At 37.2% G+C, this 9,808-nt stretch overlaps 1 pseudogene; it reads right to left on the minus strand.

Moving 5' to 3' along the window:
* Positions 1–5,747: 5,747 nt before the first annotated feature.
* Positions 5,748–6,809, minus strand: LOC143919867 (protein elav pseudogene; annotated as a pseudogene).
* Between the last annotated feature and the right edge of the window lie 2,999 nt (positions 6,810–9,808).

Genomic DNA, 9,808 nt, shown 5'->3' on the forward strand with positions numbered 1-9,808 from the left:
CATTATTATTATTTTTTTTTATTAATTATTATTAATATTTCTTCTACAAACATATGAGATGAAAAAACTGAAATCTCCCGTTAACACTTGTTTAGCACCACAACGTTTTCAGGGTTTTTTATTATATTTTTATATATTTTTTAATTAAGAAAATTGTGCTAAGTTTTTCTTTAATGTTTTTCAATGTAAAATTTGCCACGACGTCGTCCAAACATTTTCTCCCTTGGATTTTCAACACATCAACTCCTTATTTATTTCAGGTTGTGGCTATTTGCAGGTACAATATCTGCAAATCATTGACCATTTGCAGGTACTATATCTGCGAATTATTGACTATTTGCAGGTGCTATATCTGCGACATGCGCAAAGCCTTCTGAACTGTCACTGTCAGCGTGTTTACTGTTAAAATTTTGTTTTAAACCTGTTAAAATTTACTCCAAATCGTAAAGTGACGTGAATGATATAAATCTATTATAATAACGTGCGAAATTTATTTGCCTCATGTACAATGAACGATTGATTAAACAAGTCCAGCATACATTAAATGTAAGAAATTATAATCAGATTATAAGTTCACGCGCATGCGCAGAAACATTTGCCCCTGTCGCAGATATAGTACCTACAAATAGCCACAACCTTTATTTTATCAACCACTTGAATGACATGAATTGCAAAATAATGGATTTTTTTGAAATGTGTTTTCCTTAATAGTTATTGGCTTTATACTTTGTTTGTACGTGATTTAATATGCAATCTCCTTTTAGCTAATGTCACAGCCTCAATTTTAGCCTACGAAGATTTTATTTAATACCGTCGTAACCTCATCTCTGCGCAAGGTAATCAAATCTCAACGTTTAACATATAAGTAATATATATTGAAAGTGAATATTATAATATACATACATATAATTATATATATTGTCGATGTGAAATTCCAACTTTGATATACATACAATCCACATATGACTTACACGTATACATATATACTGTATAATATATATTATATATATATTTTAAAAACATCAATTATGAGATCTCTGATATGATGTAGTTTTTTTTTTCTTATTATTAAATATATTGCTAATTGAGACCCTTATCACATTATACGTGTGTATTATGTGTTTTTTTTTTAATTTTGAATTTATTATTTATATACATATATATCGTTATAAATATATATGTGATTCCGTTCGACGGTCGTTTTCAGTTCTGCAATAATTATTTATTGGACTCGAAACGAAACTAGTACAAATTCATTTGAATTGACACAACTGACTAGATAGTCTAGCTCGAGTTACCCGTGGATTATGAAAGTCGTTAATGGGCACGGGAACAAGTGCACGGCCCAATTTGCAAGTTGAAAGTTTCTTTTGCAACGCAATTCAATCATCGACAAATTCCCAATTGTACAATATTACAACGATCAAATCTTATACGACTAATATCAATACTGAAAAATTATCACCATTGTTTGACAATACCAACAAACTTTTACTGCTTTTAATTACCCACTGACGGAGAAATTTGTAGTTGATCCTATTAGTAACGGTCAGTCTTTCAGACTTATTATTAAACACTTTATCGCCACGCGTTTCTAGAAATCGAATCGATTATTTTATTATGTGTTTAGTGCCAACTAACGAAAAATGTTGACTTTTTTCAATTTCATTAGTATCACAGAATATTCATAGATGTCACTGTGAAGAAATCAAAATTAATACTGGCGCGCTTATTGTGATAAAGTGGTTAAAACCATAGACAAATTTCCTCTTCAGTGGGCACCTTTAGATCAACATTGTTCCAATGTCATAATTAGAATTCCAAAAATATTGTCTTATATCGAAACCGCTTTCATACGGCATATATGGTCGCCGATCTACAAACTGCAATCTTTCTAATTGCATTACAGAATCAAAAAAGATGCCGCTTATTAGAATCAATTGCTTATTATATATGGTCGAAATTTATCATTTGATTGAATTACACCGCGCATTTTAAGTAAATATGAAGTTTTTTTTTTAATAATATTATAATGGATGCTTTTTTAAACGTTGCAAATTACAACATTAACAATAACTCGTGTAATTTGGCTTTTTCGTTCGAGATTTGCAGACCCGGTGCGCAGAGAGGAGGTTAACAACATCGATTTTCAATTTTCTCTTTTGCTAAATTTTAGATTGTTCTCAGCACAAGAGTCGATAGTGCGTTTATTCATTTCCAATACATTTACAAAACGGCATACTTTTCGCACGAGCTATTTATCCATTCCATTTCATTTCCCTTCCTATTTCAAATAGATTTTTTTTATTATATATACACTATCACAGTTATTGCCATATTGATTCATATATAAATACCCTACGAATCCGCGTACCATCGCCGCGAAACCATTACAAGAACTTTTCAAACCCTTTCGCCACATCAAACCAAACCGTCATTTCTGCGACACAAAATCATATTCGATACAAATAAACGCAATATCAATTTAATTCGTATGTATAAATGTAATATCATTTTCATTTTCCCAACCTTAGTTGAGGTTTACGGCTATTTATTTATTGCACTTTTTAAATATATATATATTTGTATATATATATATATATAGATATTTTTTTGTAAATTCTCCATTTAATATCAGAAGTAATAAACCTTAATGCTTAATCAATTAAATACATTATAAAAATCCGATCGAGAGCTCGGCGACCGCTTTAAAAAAATTACCTCACTCTACACCCCCGCACCTCCCTTGCCCCCACATGTTTAAACCATTACATAAGATGAACCACATCAAAATTAATAGTAGAGGGAACGCTATAGTCGCTGTCCTTTGTGGAGTTATTGAACATATTCTATTCGCGAATAATTTATAGCAATTTATTTATTGATGCGAATAAAATCGTAGCGTGTTAATCAACCAATTAAATGCTTACGTTGGTAGTATCACCTCCCTCCAAATGGCCAACGACTAAAGTGCTTTCATTGCAAAAAAAATGTGAATTGGAGAAGTCGGCAGCTGAAATTTATAACAAAAAAGACAATGTTTGTACACTAATAAAATATGAATCGTTCTTTCCATCGACTCAAGTCGAATGAAAGATTGACGCACAATGTGTCGACATTATTTAACAATGTAATGTGGAGGGTTGGGTGGTTTTGGGGGGGTGATTGTGGGTGGGGCGGTCGCCTTGCCGACCGACGCTTCTCGTTAGGCCGACACCCGAAATTACCACTTAATAATGAGTTTTTTTTTTTGTTATTTTCGTTTTAGAAACACTTATAAAGCTGGGCTATCGCTGGGAACTACATCTGACGCGCGAGTACGACAATCCGGCTCGAAGGACCAGGATCGAGCCACTCCAGGAAACCGTAGCGATTTAATAACCTCACTTCCGGAAGGTTGCAAGCACCTAAAAACGGAACCACCTGACAAAAACCAACAATTGAAATGGCGTTTACACTGATCGCAGCGCGTAGAGTCGCGTCGCGCCAGTGTGCACGCTTGAAATCCGTTTCCGTCAAGTGCAACCAACACCCGACCACAGCATTTACCATAAATCTTCTACATAGTTTCCTGAGCTTGCATAACCTTAAATGTATGTATGTTGAACGTCGCGCTCCATTTACATTCCAAGTTGACGGCGAGAAGTTAAATCCAATTTTGCCAACACACGTGACATTTAGACCGAAGTTCTATTCATAAATCGACACTGCATCCATTGCAATTTGATGAACAAAACACGGGACAGAACTTTGTTCCGAATGTCGTGCATAAAACGAAACATTAATCAATTCAAGAATATGACTGTTGAGCCGAGATGAACGCGTGGCCGGCTTTCTGAAGTTCGCTAGTAAACATGCTATGTGGATAGCAATATGCCAGATTGAAAAATTACTATAATGTAAAAATGCTCCAAGAACTCTAGATGATTTATGGTACAATACTGCGGCAAGACGTCGCATTATATAAAAACGAACCTTTAGGGCGAAATCACACAGGGAAGAACGACACGTCGTGTGCTTGGCTCCCCGCTGTGGTGGTTCTCCTACATTTCTTCAAATATGGGATACACCGTTATCGATCACTGTCAAGCAAGGATGAATACAAGGATAAAATTTCACCGAAAACACTCCACGTGGTGATTTTGGGACGGTGTGTGCTGGGCATGCCATGAATATGTGCAAGGCATGCCACATTTTTTAGCATCTAAAAAAAACCATGTGCTGCGTTCCTTCCCGTGTGATTTCGCCCTTACTTATCTTCATGCTGCCGTCACATTGAATTCTTCTCATAAAATAATTCAATACAACGACAGCACAAAGTAATGGGCGTACACGCGATCGATTCCTCGCCTTTGTATTTATAAATATTTTCAACACTTACACACCGCTCCGTCTTGTATTATATTATACAAAATGTAAAAGATTCCATTTTGAACAAGACTTCAAAATTATAGTGGTGTAGTGTGAAAGTACGGCAATTAGCAATAAGCTTTCCATTTAAAAAGATTTTTTTTGTCATTAGGTGTATATGTATAATTTTTTTTATTAATTTCTAATTAGTCTCATATTCAGTAGGTGTAGATGAAGATGATATGATTGTATAAAAACTGTATAGTTTTTTTTTTATATTTTTTTAGCAAACGTGTAGCTTATTTGCAGAAATGCGGGGAATCGACCGTGAGTTACGGGTACGCCCACTTTGAGGCTTTGCGCAGGAGCGGACTGGACTTACGAGACCGGCTAAGAAATCGACAATGCGAAGGTCCTGTCGTATTTGCACCTTGAAAATATGGAATTCAAGAGCAAAAAAAAATTTTAGTCACGCTAAAAATTTTAAATGCACTAAAATTTTTTTTGTCGATAGCAAAATGCAACTATCGGCACTTTTCTATTGAAAAGTTGCGCTTCTGGTCCGCCCCTGTTTCAATTAAATGTGATCTCGTCCGAGTTTTGTCGTGCTCGCGCGTCTCTAGCGATAAAAGTATGGCCTAAATGTCAAAAATTGAAACTGTAATTAATAATTAATTAATTAATAATTAAACATTTAATGAAATACAAATATACGACGAAGAGCTGATTATGATAGTCAATAATGGGAGAATACAAGATATAATATAACATGGACAGCTAAGTAATTAAGTAATGGTAATATAATTATAACTGTAATTTGGCTAAATTTGATAATTATTCAAACAGGAAATAGGTAGATTTAAATATAACCATTCATAATAAGAAGAATAAGTAATAATGTCCACCAATATAGTTTTTTTTTTAAATATTGGTATGCATCAAAATTTTTTTGGATTTATAAGTATAACAACATTCAATTACTAATGTCTAAATAAAGCGAACACAGTATTACTGAACGGAGCCGGTGATCTTTCATCCGTCTCCCCCCCCCCCCCTTGGAGAGATGAAACATCGACAAATGATACGTACACATGTACGTCTTTTCGCTGGCGAAGACCAACATTTAGAAGATTTAAACGCAGGTCTTCGCAAACGAAACGACAATTGTTAAATCTGATTAGCTAAAATCAAATTGGCCGGCCACTAGGCCGCTAAAACACACAAAATACGAATGGAAAACATATATATATATATATAATACATAGTACACGACAGGCGCGCAAGATATACATAGATAGTTAGAGTTCTGTACCACGTTTAGATAGCTAAAGTAGTCTTATTTAAATGAGGGGGTCGAACCGGTAGAAGTAGGGGGTGGCGGCCACTCCGTGTACGTTCTACATGCCCTTCATCTTGTTGGTCTTGAAGCTGACCTGAAGCACCCGGTTGCCCAACGTGTAACCGTTCAGCGATTGGATGGCGACGACAGCCTCGTCGTAGTTGGTCATTGTGATGAAGCCATACCCCTTGCACTTGTTGGTCTGCAGGTCCCGGATCACCTTCACGCTCTGGACGGCTCCGAAAGGTCCAAACAGCTGCCACAGCACGTTCTCCTCAGTCTCCGGAGCCAGGTTGTACACGAAGATGCACCACTCGGACCCAGGCATGGGCAGAACGGCACCAGCGAGCAGGTCGCCGGCCAGCGGCGAATACCTCTGAAGGCCCTTGTTGATCGCCAGCAATGACTTACCGGAAGATAGTCTCGGAAGTGGTGCCGGAAGTCGAAGATGTGGCAGATACGCCGCCAGCGGCGCCAACGCCTTACCACCACTGCTAGGATTGTTTGCAAACTTAACCGTAATAGGCTCAGATCCTCCTTTAGGAACCGTACCGTTCAGCTCCTGTATAGCTCGTTCAGCTTCAGCCCTCTGATCGAACCGTATAAACCCAACTCCTTTGCTCAAACCAGGCGCATCAGCTCCGAAAGGTCTCAGAGCTGAGTTGTCGCACAAGATGCGTGACGTTATAATACGCCCGTACGGTCCAAACATCGTCTCCAGCTCGGACTGACCCATGCTCTTAGGCAGACCTGATACATAAAGATTAGCACCTTTGATCGCTTCACTAGAAGGACGCGCATACGAAACTTTGATGGTCTTGTTCTGGAGACGCAGTCCATTCAAAGTGGCTATGGCCTTTTCAGCATCTTCCGGTCGGTGGTAGTTGACAAAAGCGTATCCTAGGCTTTGACCGCCTTGAAGTGCGTGGTTCAAAGCATCTGGAAAAGCTGCACCTTTATTCCTTATTAACTTGCAACTCTCCACTTCTCCTATGCTGGAGAAGAGGGAGCGTATCTCCTCCTGAGTCATGGCCTGGGGTAGGTAGTTGATGATCAGGTTGGTCTTGCTTTCCTCTCCTGCGCTTCCGTTTTGTTGTTCGGTCTCGATTACTTTCGACATCATGGCACGTTGCTTCTGTGACACTGGGTGGGTTTAGACGGCACGCCCTCTTGCTTTTCGTAGAGTCGCGGTTTGCGAAACTATTGTTAGGGTTTGGCTGGTTTGTTTCACACTAGCCGCGCGGTTCGGAAAATCGGACCGAAATCATAAGAAAACAAACAGCGAAACAAAAGGAAATGGAACTAAAAACGTAGGAAACAAAAATACACGACCTAACCCTTCAGCCGCTGGCCTCACTATGGGGGCCGGGCTGTCGAGGTATTGATCGGGCAACCCCCGGCGAACGCCCCTGCGCCCCTCAGACACGCAGACACAACCCCCACTTACCCCTGGGGTTGCGTGTGTATGGGTTTCTAGGGGTGTGTGAGTGTGGGGTAGAGTAGATGCATACTAACGTGGCGCAATCTCGTGCATCTCGCCCGGCCACCGTGCGCGACGTTCGATGCATAATTAATAGACCATTAAAAGAAAAAAAATATATATAAATGAATAAAATAGCGTGCGATGTTGTTGTAGTATGTAGTATATAAAATTTCGTTTATGAAAAAGTTTTGTTGCAATCATACAGTTTGTCGAAGTATATAAATATGCATACTGTCGTACTTCAGTTCGTAGTGGTAGAATCACCCGAGTTTGTTGGTTGTAATTAAAGTCAAGGAAATAAATAGATGAATGAAAATATCCTTGGAACAATTAAAGGAAAAAAATGTATATATAAAGAGTTCTACGGTTAAAAATAAGGCGACATTTGAGATAAATTAAATGTCGTCTTGATTTTAAGGGGAGATTTTACAACTTTTACTTTTCAAATGTAATAAAAACAATGGAAGCCATCTTATTTTTTCAAACAAAAGATTTTTTAATTCAAATAATATTTTTTTTTTATATAAAACAAAAGGGCATTCTTTTTTTTACTTCAAAGCATTTTCCTTATTAACTTTTTCATTAGATGTTTGTCCATTTTTATATAAAAATAAATGGAAAAAATCAGAGAAAATGTATATTTTTAATTGCGAAAACCCCTTGATGATTTAAAAATACCGCTGCTAACGAAAACATTAGTAGAATATATATTAAGATACATTGTAAAGTAAAAGAAATTATTTATGAAAATGAAATTTTCACTAAAATGCCTTCGAATAGCAACACTATTTAACTTCAATTGCGCCGTGGATGCAAAAATTTTAAATTTTTCGTAAATCGTAAATCCATTCCTTTCTTATAATTTAAAATTAATAGTTTATGCACCATAATATTGAACCATGATTATAGATTTACACCACCGAAAGAATTCAGCGTATTTTCCACATCGAAATATTACATTTTTACTTTGTCTATGTATATATGTACGTAGTAACAATATATGATGTTTTGTGATCATGCGAAAATTCGAACGCGAGATTTTGACCGATTTGAACTCAAAATCGATCACTAATTTCATGATCTAGTAAAAATGATCTCATGATCTAGAGAAAATGTGTATGTTTATGATTCCGTTTTTTGGGGATTGTTTGAACACCGTTCGTGCTATCAGACTGAAACTTAGTATCAGATACTGAAATTCTCATCGACATAACGTCAATTTTTTTTAATTTTCTAAGTTGACTGGAAATGGTACCTCCCCTTATATGTAAGTTCCTCTTTTTTTAAGTTTTTGAATTCAATTATCTCCCAAACCGCTAACCGACACAGTCGTAAAAATTTTTATATGCAATAGAAATTATAAATTTTATACCCCAATATTTTTTGAATATTTTTACCTCAACCGGAAGTAGTACTTTTATTCTAGTGAATCGGCGCTTTTTATAGTTTTCTCAGAAACGCTTTGGTTTATTGAACTGAAATTTCATATCTAGAAGTTTTAACTTAACACAAAGTTAAATATAAAATTTGCTGATCATCTGTCAACCATCCGTCAGTGGCAGTTCTCTTGTTCGATTTTTCTCGACAACTTTAACATGGGTGCTCTTCACGAGAAGAATCAAGTATAATCCTTGCTATGTATACTAAACAAATTTGCATCAAATATAATGATATATAACCAAAAATATATATATGTACATATGTATACAAAACGTTAACATTTCCAAAACGAAATGATAAATAGATACATGTCTATACGTTTATCTACAATTTCAATTTAGTACCACCAAATTTAAAACAGTATTATCTTATAGTATGCTAGCTTAAACTGCAGACAGTTTTTTTTGGAAGAGGTTGGAAACCAATGTCAAAGGGCAAGGAGCAGCCACTTACAAATTTCATTTTATTTTCTCGACTTTCACCATCCCTAGCAACCCCCGGCAATTCGACTAGTATAATATTACACATGCATATACTCCAGAATAGCATATTCCGAAATTACAAAATCGTTTAATATTGATACAAACGATATTTGACATGATGGCATTATACGCTTGAACAAGCGATATTAAATTATATATTATACATAGATACGATAAGACAGTTTACGTCGACGAACACGAAATCGCTAGAATTATTCAACAATAATCACAATTTCGTGTGTGTCGAAGAAGAATAGCGTGCGAAATTCCAATTTGGTGGATTAGAGAAATCCGCACGGATCCGAACTACCCCACACCCCCATTATCAGGGGTCGGCGAACTCTCAAGACAGAGGGGAGTGGCAGAGAGCACATGTTGAGGGTGGCCGATGGTACATTTTATAGATCGAAATTTTTCTCATCTAAATGATCGGGCAAAATGGGAAGCGATCGCCATTTCAGCGACGGATGAATGAATGGGGGTTTGGCGGGGTCCTGCCGGGGGAGAGTGGCCGGTGCAGAGCCGTGACATTTGGAAAGCCAGGGGCGAGGTCCCACAATAGTACGGCAGTGGGCGGTGGGTGGGCGTGGGCGGTAGTGGGCGTGGAGCTGAGGGTAGCATGAGGAAGCATGCGCGAACCTCCATTGAGACGCTCGATAGAGCCAAACTCCCAGGGCAACCCGATGCCAGATTTTACAATGGAAATGGTATAGG

Source organism: Arctopsyche grandis, chromosome 12 (assembly GCF_051622035.1).
Source record: "Arctopsyche grandis isolate Sample6627 chromosome 12, ASM5162203v2, whole genome shotgun sequence".
Classification (NCBI taxonomy): Eukaryota; Metazoa; Arthropoda; class Insecta; order Trichoptera; family Hydropsychidae; genus Arctopsyche; species Arctopsyche grandis.